The sequence below is a fragment of the Lasioglossum baleicum genome, chromosome 7 (genome assembly GCF_051020765.1).
Source record: "Lasioglossum baleicum chromosome 7, iyLasBale1, whole genome shotgun sequence".
NCBI lineage: Eukaryota > Metazoa > Arthropoda > Insecta > Hymenoptera > Halictidae > Lasioglossum > Lasioglossum baleicum.
Window position 1 is genome coordinate 356,239 of NC_134935.1, and position 15,367 is coordinate 371,605.

At 39.4% G+C, this 15,367-nt stretch overlaps 1 long non-coding RNA gene across 1 annotated transcript in view; it reads left to right on the forward strand.

Moving 5' to 3' along the window:
* Positions 1-15,367, forward strand: part of LOC143210458 (uncharacterized) — a 325,244-nt gene that overhangs the window by 190,000 nt on the left and 119,877 nt on the right. The gene's annotated exons all lie outside the window — the stretch shown is intronic.

The following is a 15,367-nucleotide window of genomic DNA, read 5'->3' on the forward strand; positions in this document are numbered from 1 at the left end:
CTTTAATTTAAAAAAAAATTCATCGTTCTATCTCTTTTCTATCGAAAGTTATTCGACTTTAACACAGAAACTTGCGGCGACCCGTGCAGCGACCCTTGCAGCGACCCTTGTAGCGACCCAATAGCTGCACGGGTCGCTGCAAGGGTCGCCGCCTGGATCGCGACGGAATGGCCAAAAAAGGTGTGTCACAGCTCTGACCGACCAGTCCTGAACCGCTAGAGGACTCATCAGTAAGGCGGGCCCTGCCCGAGACGCTGCGATATCGGAAGGTGGTTTAAGACTGTATATATAGAGATCGGTGACGGATCAGGTAGCAGCGAGAAAGGTCTTTCTTTGACTATCTGTCCATCTTGTGGCAAATGTAGGAAATTAGCTGCCACAAAAGAGAGCGAGTTATTATTGTCCGCTTCTGTCCGAACGCGCCCGACGAGGTCGACCACGTTCGGGCCACCCGCCCAATGTGTTACGGATAGACAGCGGGTCTTTATGCAAAATAAAAAACGTCAGCGTTGATTACAAGAAATAGAAACTCAAAAGAATGTCATCCCTTTCCTTAATGATTTTAATAAAGGAGAAATCATATATTGACATTTTCAATTTTAAAAATTTTCCAACAACTATCAATTTCATCTACTCAATTTTGCTATAAATGCATACAGATCCCAAGTCTATCCGTTACACATCGGGCGGCTCGAGAGCGGCTCGACATCGGCGAGTGATTTGGGGAGTTGGTGACAGATGGATAGACCGTATGGCGATTAACTTCATCAATCGATTGAATCAATTCGATCAAATTTGTTGCCGGTCAAATCTGGAGTCGGTGAAATGTCGGCGAAAACCGTGTGCGCCGTCCGGCGCAATGTTCGTCGAAATGTCATAACATCTCCAAAAATTCAAGTCTTTTAGTCTCGAATCTAATGTCGTTAATGCTTCGTACAGAGCTGAACATTTCGCTTTGAAACTTTAATTCACTGTGTGAAATCAGGGACTTAATCTCGGTAAAATATATATACATACCGAACAATACCGGTAACGGTACTATGCCAAGTGGCTGAAATAACACCGAAACCGTTAATATACTTTTTCGAGCAAAAGCTCCTGAAAAACGAAGTTTGGGCTTTTGTTGTGCCATGGCCGAACTGCAATGTGCCACCAGCCGTACCCTTAGGAGTTAATAGCCGTAATAACCATAAAGACATTAAAGACCAAATCGGCCTGACCAGATTCCTTGGGGTTACCGTGCGCTCGCTACCCCCGCCATATAAAAGATTCTGTAGACTTTTTCAAATACAGTGATATCCAATATTAATACAGTATGATTGTTTAAACATGTTTAAACAACGGTTTTGGAAACAGCGGGACAAACGATTTTTTCGAATCCATATTTATTAAGCTTAAGATTTTTAAAACTAAGAAAATGAAAAAACACTATCCGATTACCCGAAATGTCATCGAAAACGGTCAACACATAAACCAGATATACATAGTAGGCATTGAAAGATGTAAAGAAAAGAATCTTTGAATTTTTCTGCTCACGATTGATCTAAATCGCAGTTTCTTATAATTGTTTTAATTTTTAATTGTTTTCGAGTATCCATATTTCCATGCGAAATAGAACTACTGTTTCGGATTTTGTTCAAATTTGGATATGTTGCAGTCTTTAGTGAAATATGAGAAAACGTATCTCAAACAATTCCTTGAAGTCTTGAAAATTGTTGGTTTTACGGACGTGTAATATGAGGTGTCACAAGTTTTTCCTTAAATTATAACGGCCAAACTAACTGTTTACCCCGACACGAGCACTTCGTTTAAAATCAGGTATGAAGGGTTGGATCAGTCCGGTAGTGGAGAAAGTGTAAGTGGGTGAATTAAAACCACTGGTTTAAACAGGGAAGCCGGGTTTCTGCGACTTCAAGATCACTTTTAATAATAATTTTAAACACGCGGTACAAATAACTGACAATTGAGATGTCGTTTCGGAGGAACGACTCACGGTTCTCGTTTCGGAGGAACAGAGATCTCTCTCAGTCATCAATCTCGACTGTTGCGGATCGGGGTCCTCGCGTAATACGCGGGCATCCCCACCATACTCTCATACTGGGGAGCTCGTTAGAAATCGTTCAAATTGAACGCGAACGGTAAAGACAATAACACGGGACGAGACGGTAGCACAATGCTTTGAACGTATTTACAATCGTGTGTCAAACACTAACAAAACGATGAAAATTAGTTTTTGGTGCTCATATACAGAGTGCTCGACATAATAAAAAGAGACACCTAGCACATATTTTTAAATTTCTTATATTTAAAGGTGGAAAGTGTACACTCCGTTATGAATAAAACCACTAGAAACGGTCCTAATTCCGTCGAGTTTAGGCTTTTCTTAATCGGCAGAACGCCACGAATTGGCTCGTGTGACTTTCGTGAGGGCAGCACGGAAAATAAATAAGTTCAGCATTCGCTCCTTAGCGATTTCATGCCGAGCTACCTGGCTGGCCGGGGGATTGTCGGGCCGTGTTTATTGCACTACTATTGTGTTCTGGGCTCAGGCCTCAGGGCTCGACCCTCGGGCGTCGGTCGTGTTCATTGTAGCCTCGAGTTGGCCGAAAGTATTCATGGATTTATTCATTTTCCAGAAAATAGAATAAAAATAAAATCACTAACCAGTGTTGGGCAAAAATTCAATCGACGATTGACGACTAAATTTCTACTTCAATCGTTAATCGCGATTAACAATTAATATCCTCGTTTAGTCGTTAATTGTGGTTAACGAATAAATACCGATTGATCGTTATATTTGCGGATAAGATTAAATACTTATTAATCGTTAATTGCGGATAACGATTAAATTTCTACTTTAGTCGTTAATCGCGACTAACGATTATCAATCGTCAATCGGATGACCGATTAAATGCCCAACTCATCTGTCACCAACTCCCCAAATCACTCGCCGATGTCGAGCCGCTCTCGAGCCGCCCGATGTGTAACGGATAGACTTGGGATCTGTATGCATTTATAGCAAAATTGAGTAGATGAAATTGATAGTTGTTGGAAAATTTTTAAAATTGAAAATGTCAATATATGATTTCTCCTTTATTAAAATCATTAAGGAAAGGGATGACATTCTTTTGAGTTTCTATTTCTTGTAATCAACGCTGACGTTTTTTATTTTGCATAAAGACCCGCTGTCTATCCGTAACACATTGGGCGGGTGGCCCGAACGTGGTCGACCTCGTCGGGCGCGTTCGGACAGAAGCGGACAATAATAACTCGCTCTCTTTTGTGGCAGCTAATTTCCTACATTTGCCACAAGATGGACAGATAGTCAAAGAAAGACCTTTCTCGCTGCTACCTGATCCGTCACCGATCTCTATATATACAGTCTTAAACCACCTTCCGATATCGCAGCGTCTCGGGCAGGGCCCGCCTTACTGATGAGTCCTCTAGCGGTTCAGGACTGGTCGGTCAGAGCTGTGACACACCTTTTTTGGCCATTCCGTCGCGATCCAGGCGGCGACCCTTGCAGCGACCCGTGCAGCTATTGGGTCGCTACAAGGGTCGCTGCAAGGGTCGCTGCACGGGTCGCCGCAAGTTTCTGTGTTAAAGTCGAATAACTTTCGATAGAAAAGAGATAGAACGATGAATTTTTTTTTAAATTAAAGCTCTAACTTTGCAGAATATGCGGAAAGTAGGGAAATGATGGTACGAACGTTTTTTAACCTTGACAAAATTCGTTAAACCTGCACAATTTCAATAAAACTTTTTTGCAACATGCTGTACATCATTTCCCGTACATTCTTCCACGCTTATTTCAACTCTGGTCTCAGAATTTGTCTACCACCTCAGGATTTTCCAAAAAATCGAATTTTTTGTCAACGAAACATCATGAAATCATATTTTCGTTGAAATCCGATTGAGCTACACTTTTTTTTTTGGTGGTTTTATTAGGAAAGGATTGGGCTATTGCAAAATTATTTTTTTAACCTCGACCATCAACTGTATGGAGTCGAAAAATTTAAACTAATTCGTTTTTTACGTCTTTTTCGATGAGCCGTCACACAGTGGTCTGGATTGGAAAATCGTGTGCCTTTCTGCCCAAAAACGAACTTTCTCGTATCGATATCTATAAACATTGCTTCCCAAATGTTCACAGACCTCGGAAATGAAGAAAATAGTACAATTTAATAAATATAATAGTTGCAATAAACATTGAAAATAGGACATTTTAAGAGGAGGATTTTTCACGAGAAAAATTGCTTCTCTGTGATGCGGTGCCCTGACGTTCCTATTTAATATTATCTCTCGCTTTTTTTTTTATATTGAAGAGCAGACTTTTGTGATAAAAATCATATCTTTCTATTATTTATTAACGTAAATACTCTATTTATATAATAATGCTCAATGCCGTAAGAAAAATTTGTGAAGTCCTTTCCATTTAAGATGGTATATCTTTAAAGTTTAGCCGAGTTTAGCTTTCTAATTAATTGGAATATTTTTAGTACACCTTCCTTCTAAATAATCATGAAAAAATTAATTCCGCCCCTCTCCGCCCGCTCAAATTATTATTGTTTAAAGCCATTAAAGTTGGTAATAGAATGTTTGCGAGGTATATTGTTGGTACAAATTATTATCAGATGACTTCACATAGCGAAAAATGTAAGATTTTAGTGTTAAATATTGCATCCGAGGTAATTCTTTAGTATTAAAATATAATAGAAGTTTTTCAATTCTGTTTCGTTCTGATATTTCGCTCACCTCTAGTAAAATAAAGATATAAGGTAGTAGGCTCGTTTCGTTTTTTAATCATTATAAATTATTATAAAAAATATCTTTGACACGCTTGTAATGCGTTTTTACCTTTACGGTAATTTTTTTTGTGTATGTTGATTGCAACAAGACTTCTCAAATTTATATTTTACGTATTCCATAAAACGTTACACATGTGTGAAACATAAATATAAAAAATACATATTTAGAAAGTAAAAAATAGTATGTACGATTATATTCCAAAAATTTTTTTTTAAATCAAAAATATCAATGAAAATTTATAAAAAATTATTGTTTAACAAATGCAAAAAATATTTAATTACCTATAGTTAAAAATGACTATTTTTTAAATATTTTTAGTGAAAATTTCATTGCAGTATCTCTACTGGTTCAAAAGTTATAACAAAATGGCACACGATTTTCCAATCCAGACCACTGTGCGTCAGTGATTTAAATTTTGAACAAAATATGTTTATATTCCTTGGAGTTTCCACTGTAAAATGAGCCCTTCAAAAGAAATGGAAATATAAAAATTGGCGTCACAAGGAGCTGGCAACGGACGCTGTATACGACTAAATAACCCCATTTACACCTCGAGAATAATATTAGCAACCAGTCTTGACCAACGATGCCTTTTTAAGTGAAAGGTAACAACCCTGGAACAGACATTTTCTGACGTAAGGATCGACAGCGTCGGTCCTGAAATTACATATTTCATTCACGTAGTGAAAAACATTTTAGATTTGCCTATGTCCAACAAGTGATCCAATACACTGCCTCGTAAGTACGAGCGATAGCGGAACAGCAGTGGGTTAGGATACGATACCGTTACCGCCCACTACATACTACGCAATTGTAGGGGATGGCGGCAAGACGCCAACACGCATGGATTCGAACTGGTGACATTGTACTTGGTGTAAGCCTGAGAAGAAGGTTCCCAGGCAGGATTACGGTGACGTGTCTAGGTGCGAATGCGCGGACGATTGGATCAGAGTGGAGGAGGCAGGACTCGTTTCACACGCATTTTCGGCTGTATTGAAATACTTATTACAGCGGTCACACATACTACGCAGCGTGCGCCATCGAAGTCAACACATTGAGACTACGGGCGCGCGGCTGGGGTCGGGCTAGGCAGACCCAGGCAGACCCAACCCGGTAGACTCGATTTTTTTCAGTGCCGTTCCCGGGGCTGTTCTCTACAGGGAGATTTATGACAGGTCATTACTATTGAGCTGGAAGTCGACACTTCCTCGACCAACACGTTTTGACTGTAATTTTCAAATCACTCGACGAAGTCGAGCCACTCTCGGGCCGCTTGATATGTCACGAATAGACTGCGGATCTTTATGCATTTATAGCAAACTTGAGTAGATGAAATTGATAGTTGTTGGAAAATTTTTTAAATTGAAGATGTCAATATATGATTTCTCCTCTATTAAAATCATTAAGGGAAGAGATGACATTCAATTTAGTTTCTATTTCCTGTAATCGACGCTGACATTTTTTATTTTGCATAAAGATCCGCAGTCTATCCGTGACACACTATCAGGTGGCCCGGTGGCCCGAGAGTGGCTCGACTTCGTCGAGCGCGTTCAGACGTCAGACAGAAGCGGACAAGTTCGTGCGAACGCAGAATTGAATCTCGAGTAGCGCGAAAACTCGCTCGCCCGAACTTGTCCGATTCTTTCCGAACCCGCCCGACGAGATCGAAACACTCCCGGGCAGCTCGAAACCCCTTGGCAGCCCGATGCACTCGGGTAGCTTGAAACGCGCTCGAGCCGAAAATTATAAATTTCAACACTCTACACCTACCGAACCTTAAAAGTAACTGGTAAATGTTTCTTTGTATGAAAGTGATGAGATTGATTTTATATAGACTTTATGCAGCTCTCCTTGTAATATGTTAATGTATTAGCTCGTTCGGAAAGTCATTTCGTTTTCTCCTTTGCTGAAGAAACAATTCAATTCAATTTGATTTCTATTTCTTGCAATCGATATAGTAAATTTTTATTTTGCAGAAAGATCCGCAGTCTATCCGTGACACACCATCGGGTGGCCCGGTGGCCCGAGAGTGGCTCGACTTCGTCGAGCGCGTTCAGACGTCAGACAGAAGCGGACAAGTTCGTGCGAACGCAGAATTGAATCTCGAGTAGCGCGAAAACTCGCTCGCCCGAACTTGTCCGATTCTTTCCGAACCCGCCCGACGAGATCGAGACACTCCCGGGCAGCTCGAAACCCCTTGGCAGCCCGATGCACTCGGGTAGCTTGAAACGCGCTCGAGCTGAAAATTATAAATTTCAACACTCTACACCTACCGAACCTTAAAAGTAACTGGTAAATGTTTCTTTGTATGAAAGTGATGAGATTGATTTTATTTAGACTTTATGCAGCTCTCCTTGTAATATGTTAATGTATTAGCTCGTTCGGAAAGTCATTTCGTTTTCTCCTTTGCTGAAGAAATAACATTCAATTTGATTTCTATTTCTTGCAATCGATGTAGTCAATTTCTACTCTGCAGAAAGATTCGCAGTCTAGTAATGACAAACGGAAGCATTGCCATCCCTACACGATAAACGAAATTACTTTCCGAACGACCTGATAGTATGTAGTATGTAATTTAAATAAAAATATTAATTTTGTCAGTAAAAAGAAAGACTGCTGCTGCTACACATTTGTATAATAGACATTTACTTTAGCGACATCTACCACATAGCACGTCCTACATTAATGCGACCTGGCGCGACCGTGTTGCCCTCTTACGGCGAGGCAAAATCGAGCCCCGTTCTCCGTGCAGTGGCGCGGCAGCAGGGATCCAAAACGCGACATAGCTGCGGCGCAGTACAGCTGCAGAACGGAGCAGTTGGTTGTCTGGGGTGTCTACTTCCGCAATCCTGTCTTTTATTAGACCTTATTAAATAATTATTTTTTGCAGTTATTTTAATACAGGATATTTCCTTCACTTCGTGAAAGAATCTTAGTTACATATTTTATATAAAACGATATAAACTGTTCGTTCTGATCAAGGCCAAAGATGATGTAGGTTATTGTCCGGACTAAGTGTCGAGACGGATTCTTGTCCGGACTAAGTCTCGAGACGGAGTCTTGTCCGGACTAAGTGTCGAGACGGGTTCTTGTCCGGACTAAACGAGATGATGGCAGCCAAAAGTGGCACGGCCACATAGACATATAGAGATAGACTGCGCCGTCTTATGGGCGAGTGAAGCCCACAATGGCGGCGCGCGGTACAAAGAGTGAGAGAGAGAGCATTAGCCGGGGTCCATAGCGCTCTCTTTCTATATGATGTGTCGACACATCAATTAGAAAGAGAGCGCTATGGACCCCGGCTAATGCTCTCTCTCTCTCGCACGCCGCCATTGTGGGCTTCAGCGCTCCGTACAGGCCGCGCAGTCTATATCTATATGTCTATGCACGGCCATAACCCGGGCGTGAGCACTCTCATATACTCTCTGGTAACACTTTGTGCTCCGTTCCCTTATTCCTATGTCCATGGTGCTCACGCCCGGGTTTTGGCCGTGCCCATTATAGTGCTGCCCCCTAGTCTAGTCACCGACGAGATATAGGAATAGACCTGACACCCAATCACCGACGAGATACTATTAAGGGGGTAGTATACCCTCGATTTGTAACTAGAAAGGAACTAGAATCTTACTAGAAAAATGGCTCGAAACATGGGTTTGCGCGCTTTCGGTTTTCGTCCTTATTTGAGCTAATTGTGGGCTGAGCGAGGGCTTATTCTAAAGAGGAAGGTTAAACACACTGCGCCCTGGTTACGAGGTTAACGAGATTATGTTTATAACTAATAATATGAGGGCCCAAAGTAGAGAAAAAATCTAGGAAGAAAAACCAGCACATTTCAATGCATTTTTCTGTCTCCAAAAGACTTTATGACTTATGAGATGACCAGGGCGCAGCGCGTTGAACCTTCCTCTTTAGAATGAGCCCTCACACAGCCCAAACTTTGCTCAAATAAGGACAAAAACCGACAGCGCGCAGACCCACTTTTTCGATCGAAAATCTGGTAAGATTCTAGTTATTTGCTAGATATTTTCTATTTACTAGGATCTTACTAGATTTTGGGTCCGAAAAAGTGGGTCTGTGCGCTGTCGGTTTTTGTCCTTATTCGAGCAAAGTTTGGGCTGTGTGAGAGCTCATTCTAAAGAGGAAGGTTCAACGCGCTGCGCCCTGGTCATCTCATAAGTCATAAAGTCTTTTGGAAACAGAAAAATGCATTGAAATGTGCTGGTTTTTTTTCCTAGATTTTTTCTCTACTTTGGGCCCTCATATTATTAGTTATAAACATAATCTCGTTAACCTCGTAACCAGGGCGCAGTGTGTTTAACCTTCCTCTTTAGAATAAGCCCTCGCTCAGCCCACAATTAGCTCAAATAAGGACGAAAACCGACAGCGCGCAAACCCATGTTTCGAGCCATTTTTCTAGTAATATTCTAGTTCCTTTCTAGTTACAAATCGAGGGTATACTACCCCCTTAAAGACTGCCAGCCCCTGTGCTATTCAGCGAGCCCCGTAAGCGGGCGCAACGGGCGCGGGGATAACGTGAAAGTTACAGTGATCTGATATACCACGTCGCTAAAAATTCGAAATAGTGCCACAATAATGCCAAAACATCGTCTGAAATATGGCGGAGAATGTAACATTTAATAATAATTGATATAGTTTCGTGATAATTCGCATTCTCGCCGATGCATCGCGACGAGAATCTCCTCAGTGGTCTTCTTCACCGACAAAATGGCGTCGTTGGCCTTCTGTTTCTCTGGATGGAGCCAGAATATATCCTAGAGGGCGTAAGAAACACCGAAAAATTCGGGCTCGCCAACTCCCATAAGGCTGGCAGTCTTTAATAGTATCTCGTCGGTGACCCAATCACTATTAAGGGGCTAGTCTACCCTCGATTTGTAACTAGAAAATTACTAGAATCTTACTAGATTTTGGGTCGAAAATATGGGTTTCGTACTAAACGTTGTTTGACCTTATTAGAACAAATTGTGGGCTGTGTGAGGGCTCATTCGAAAGAGGAAGAATAGACGCAGCGCGCTTTTCTCACGAGGTTAACGAGATTATGTTAATAACTAATAATATGATGGCCCAAAGTCGAGAAAAAATCTAGGAAAAAATCCCGCAGATTTCAATGCATTTTCTGTCTCTAATAGACTTTTTTGACTTATGAGATGAGAAAAGCGCGCTGCGTTGAACCTTCCTCTTTCGAATGAGCCCTCACACAGCTCAAAATATGCTCGTATAAGGTCAAACAACGTTTAGTTCCGAACCCATTTTTTCGACCCAAAATCTAGTAAGATTCTAGTAAATAGCAAATATCTAGCAAATAACTAGAATCTTACTAGAAAGAATGGGTTCGGAACTAAACGTTGTTTGACCTTATACGAGCATATTTTGAGCTGGGTGAGGGCTCATTCTAAAGAGGAAGGTTCAACGCAGCGCGCTTTTCTCATCTCATAAGTCAAAAAAGTCTTTTAGAGACAGAAAATGCATTGAAATCTGCGGATTTTTTTCCTAGATTTTTTCTCTACTTTGGGCCCTCATATTATTAGTTATTAACATAATCTCGGTAACCTCGTGAGAAAAGCGCGCTGCGTCTATTCTTCCTCTTTCGAATGAGCCCTCACACAGCCCACAATTTGTTCTAATAAGGTCAAACAACGTTTAGTACGAAACCCATATTTTCGACCCAAAATCTAGTAAGATTCTAGTAATTTTCTAGTTACAAATCGAGGGTAGACTAGCCCCTTAAAGACTGCCAGCCTTACGGGAGTTGGCGAGCCTAAAATTTTTCGGTGTTCTCTTACGCCCTCTGGGATATATTCTGACTGGAGTGAGAAACAGGAGGCCACCGACGGCATTTCGTCGGTGCAGAAGACACTGTATGTATCGTGTTAGCAACGCGCCCGCGCGCTACACTCACCAGCGTACCTTTACTATATCCGTGTGCGCTGCTTGTACGCTTATGCCAGCCACAATCTATTTTTAGCACTTGCCATGTTGCCATGTTGCCATGTTGTATTGCTTTACGGCGGAAACGAAACTGAAATTCGGCTGTCGAGCCGTCGAGCGTATGAATGGCAATCTGGAGCTAGCATTTGGGTCCCCGTGCAGCGGGGATTTTTTTTAATTTTTATTTTTCATTACTTTTTTAATTACATTTTTTAACCTTCCAAAAAATTAAAAATATAAAAACTATGTTCAAAATATGTATTCATTTAAAATAGAAACGTTTTGTTACTGTCATAATTGCATTAATAAAAATATATTAATACCTTATTATACCTATAGGTATATGATCGAGAACAGGTTGATGGTATTTATTTGGACTGATTGGAGAATACGAAAATGCAGGAAGTATTTTTTAGTTTATGAAACAATTTGTAGATTTATTACTTGTCAAACAAATAATAAAATAAATTGTATAATATATATAAATTGATTTTATACTAGCATACACAAGTTTATTTGATCTTCTGTCTTCCTATAATAAAAAAATACAGTCATAACTATAATTATAATAGAATTTCATAAAATATTGAGGTTATTGTAAACTCATCTTTTTTCGCAATGATGCTCTAATTTCATTGCTTATAAAATGTATCATAATTAAACTACAATTATCCTAATAACATAGAATGTAGTACATATTAAGTTTTAATTACCAGGATTTTCTTCTTCGACGTTAAGCACCCTTTACTGCTTCTCGTAATTTACGTATATGTACATTAGGCTGGACTTTATTTTTCGACCATGAAATTTTTTGGTCCCGTAAACCAGAATTGTAACAAATGTTGAGAAAATGATATGGAAAAATGTTGGGGCCGATTGGATCATGGGAAAATGAGGCGCAGCAAATTTGAAAATTTTGAAATTTTTAAATCTTGACATAAATAGACGTTATGATATATCGTTGAATTTGTCATTAATATGCTCCGATCTACAAAAGAAAAACAGTTATAATATCGGAAAAAGAAGTTATTATGAATAATAAGTAGTCTGACTGAAACATAGACTGAAGGTGGTAAATGATACCGCTGAACGGGGCGTTAAACTAATGGAGGATCATAATAAAATTTTATATAGAAACAAAGAGGAGAAATAATATATACTATACAAACTGTGATGGAATATCGACAGCAGTATCCTGACGCCACAAAACAGATTTGTCAAAGGATTTTTAAATATTTTTTAATATAGAGAGAAACACCTGATCAATCCCTACATGCGATTAATTGCATTTTTAAGAGGTATTGAAGACAGCTTATTAACTAAGAGTTATTAAATTTTTCATTTTCCTCAGAGTCAGTAAGTTCTTTATTTTTCTCGGAGTCATTAAGTTTTCCATTTTTCTTGGAGTTATTCAATTTTTCATTTTCCTCAGTGTCATTAAGTTCTTTATTTTTCTCGGAGTCATTAAGTTTTCCATTTTTCTTGGAGTCATTGAATTATTGCCATACTTTACCATATTGTAATCTTCTAGGTGTATTGTATAACTTCCGTAAGGATATTTTAATGATATTATCGATACATATCTAAGTTCATTCGGAGAAAATTCGTTAAAAAGCTAGAAATATTGTCTTTTAAGTTTTTCACATTAAACATGCATTATTCAAGCTTTAATACATATAAAGAGCAGGCACGTGTTTGGCGAATATACCTAATGTAGTTCTAAAAAAACCAAGTATATTAAAAATCATGTTATAAGTTAAGAAAGAAAACCATTATTACCATTATCTATGTCATAAGAACGCAGAGTATTTGAATCTCGGATAACGCAATAACTCGTCCGCCCGAACTTGTTCGATTCTTTTCGTACCCACCCGACGAATTCGAAGTCGAATCGACGGGCCGCCGGACTTTCTGCGACCCGACCCGACCCGACCCCGAACATCGGGCGGCCCACACATCCCTAAATTATTTATAATTATAAATATATTATATTAAATGACCTATTATAATAACCTATATTAGGTAATTATGATCACACTTTAAATAAGTAAATATGGCTCAAATTGTGCCGTATTTAGGCTCATTTTAATTAGAAGAATCTCACAAATACGTTGGTAATTCCGTAAAAAAAGATTGAAAAATAAAAAACTTTCCTATGTGCATTGATGTAATCGGTACGCAGCCTTTTGAACTGTGTCGGCTGCCTCGTACCTCAGTCCCTCTTTGTCGTTTACGCGCTGTCGTAAAAAAAGTTCTGGTACATATGTTGATAGTCTAAAAATATGATCAATGCTATTTTTCAATTTCTCTAAAAAACCTGCATTTGTCGAATTTTTGCGTGTTTTTCACTTGTTACACGAACCCTTTAGGGAACTGAGGATCCGTGAACGATAAATGCGTTGGACTCGCGTGAAGAAGGACAGGAGAAAATTCGGTCGGAGGTTGGATATTCGTGAGAGGTTTCAGTCAATTGTTCCACCCGCGTGTTACGGTTCACAAAACAAGCACTTTATTGTTGCTGAGGCTACGGACGCACTTTAACCCGAAAGAACAGAGCTCGCAGGGGAGATTATTCTACGTGTTTCTCGCAGAGGAGATTATCGGTCGTTTTTGAAACTTGCTCGTAGCTATTATATAATTCGCGTGTGTACTCGCAGAGGAGGTTACAACGGAACGCAACTTCAAACTGGCTGGGGGTCCTATTTACCGGTAATCGGTGGATTCCCCCACCGTACACACATACGGGAGCTCGCTTCGAGGTGAAGACTCGCCGCGGTGCTGTAGGGACGACGAGGGGGGTGGTCGCGGCGCTGAATCATACGAAACTGTATCGTTCGCGTTTAACAGTGTGTAATTAACATTTTGAACCAAAAAATCGGGAAAAAATCTCAAATATCAATTTCAATTAAATGCAATTATATGATTAAATTAATGCAAGTAAATGGGGAAAATTTACCGAAAATTGAATGGCAAAACGGCTGTTTAAATAATTCGAAGGACTACCGCGTCCGGCTAGGCCCTTCATTCCAAATTGTAATATTCCAACATTCCAATATCATTTTCAATATTTCAAGTACTATTTAAAACTATTAATGAGTTTTAACAACAAAATATTTTAAATAGAAAACTAAATTTTGACAAATAAGATAAGATTATAGCAAGCTTGCTATAAATGTCAAAACTCGAGTCTGGCCAGAGACATTCAATTTTCAGGAAACACTATTCTATGATGACGAACGGAGAAAAGGGAAGTGAAGCTCGAGGGCTTCGGTCGCCGTGGAATGGAGTGAAACATTGTAACATGATACGGGTCGGGTCGGGTATATCGGTGTGAGACTACTAATCAAACAACAAAGCTTAATTATTTATCATTACTTTTTTATAGGATTTTCCTTAACATATTTGGTGAATTTTGTTTCTTTTTATGAAAATGATACCAAAATTATATAATTCCGATGATATTTGCTTATGCAATGAGCGACGCAAGTTTCGGACACAATGAAGGACAGCGTCGGGAAAAAAAGAGACGCGGGAAGTCCTTATTCTTTTAAGATTTCGACTTCGACTTCGTCTGCTAGCTCTTCGCCTCGTCGCACAATGTACTCATAAATGAATCATGTTTCAGGAAGTGGTTCAGTTCAGAATGAAATAAAATAATGTTACACGCACTTTTTAAATAGCGTCATATATGGTGCAAAAAATATTCGTATAGAGTCAAATAGAATTATTTTTTTAGATATCTTCGTACGAAATACTGCCTCTAAATAACATTGTATGGATAGGAGCCGTCGAAAATTAGTTTAATTAGTTAATACTTTTATCTTGTTACTACCTCTACTTTAATAATTGCAGTCAATAATGCTGTCGAGGATTACAAGTATGGGATAAATAAGTAAAAAAATTAATTTTCTGTTTCCTACTAAGGATCTTAATAAGAACGATTGAATTTTGTCATTACACAACATAACAAAATATTTTTTAAGAATCATTATTTTATATATAACGCAATAATGTTCAAATTACTTTTAAATTCCAATACATTTGTAGAATATTACGTAGTAATTACTTCCATTTTTCCTACATCTATAAACTATCGATTATATTGTAAACAATTATTACAATGGTGATAATAAGGAAAATAAGAATGCAATAAGAGAATTATATATAGTATTATAAGGCAATTACAGAATAGGTAATGTCAGCCGACCGATCTAGACTCGGCTGATGCGCTCCAACCGACGTCGGGTAGCCGAGCGAATGACGTCACGTCAGCCGCGCGACCCCCCACTTCGCGATACGCCGAACGCGTGATTTTCGGCAGATACCGGCGGATCAACGGCATTCGTACTGTTAACGGCCTCCGCTTTACATGTTTACACTTCGTACAACCGTTAGCAGTCGTCTCGCTCCATCGTCGTTCACACCGCATACGCGTATAATTATTGTTGTACATCGCGTCTATTGTTAAGTTTTGTTCTACTGCGTTACATTAAAAGTGTGTGTGACACCAGTGGACATACTATCACTGAACTTCCACGAACTCCCACTGATCCTCGTATCCGATCTCAAACATTTTTTGGTCCTTCGAGCCGGATAGATCGGCGGCTCTCAG